We start from the raw sequence: 1,083 nt of genomic DNA, 5'->3' as shown, positions 1-1,083 counted from the left end.
CTGGTTTCAGTGGGAGATTTGCCTGAGTAAGAAATGAAGACTGCATTCCCAAGTGAAAATTAATGTAGATACATGAGGGCAGTGGATAACACAGGAGGGGTGGTCCTTCAGTTAGAAATTCAAGCTCGTGATTTGAATCGTTGGGTGTTTGATTTGTTGGCATCTCAAGGATAGCTCGGGAGCACTGCTTGCTTTTCAAGTTTGTTATGGCATAGTTTTGTTATATTAAGCCAATGCGTTAGGGTTTCTATTAGTCATGCAGGAGCTAGAAAAGATTTTTTTTTTTCCTTTGATGCACTGTGGCTTGTTCGGTTTATCCCCCGAATGTGTGAATGGCGACAATACATCTCCAGCCGGGGGGGGCAGAGGCGGCTTCTGGGCGGGTCTGCAGAGGCGATTTTTTGCGACCTGCAAGTGGCCAGTTTCCCAGCACCACCTGGATATAGCCACAACTAATGCCCCAGGCTGCAGGACGCTGGCCAACCCCTTCGTCTCTTGCGTTGAAGGCTCGGTCTGAGTTTCTGCGCTAACAGCTACRGAACTGCTGGAGAAGTTCTGTGCTTTACAGTCACGAAATGGAGGCTCGCGGGATCCTCCTGGACAAAGCCTGTCTTGGAGTCACCCAGCCTGCAGAGGACGGTGCTCGCAGGTCCCTGGGGTCCCTTCCAGTCCTGCCTTCCAGCGCGGAAGGTCACCGGAGAGGAGGGTCACCCCKCAGCCTTGCCCTGCTGTCTCCCCCGGAGCTGGTGCGCCCGACGAAGGAGAGCACAGGATCCTCAGGAGCGAGTTAGAAACCCGGCCGTGCTGCCTTTAGCAGCTGGCAGGGGCCGAGGAGCAGTCTGCAGCAGGTCCGTGCGGGATTAGAGACCCTCTGGCCCGAGCTTCAGCCGGGATCGGAGAAATCCCCCTTCTTTCCACCCGTTCCCCCGGCCCTGCTGCCTTGTGCCCCCCGGACACTCCTGCCGGCCGGACGCAGTGTCAAGGGAAGGGCTCGCTGGGCTTCTCCTCCGGATCCGCAGGAGGGATCAGCAGGGTCCCGGCGGGGGGAACGGCTGGGGCTGTCGCCGCCCCGGGCCGCCGGGC

This window comes from Apteryx rowi, unplaced genomic scaffold, assembly GCF_003343035.1.
Source record: "Apteryx rowi isolate R43461 unplaced genomic scaffold, aptRow1 scaffold_2, whole genome shotgun sequence".
In the NCBI taxonomy this organism is placed as follows: Eukaryota; Metazoa; Chordata; class Aves; order Apterygiformes; family Apterygidae; genus Apteryx; species Apteryx rowi.
This window is presented reverse-complemented; position numbering follows the sequence as displayed.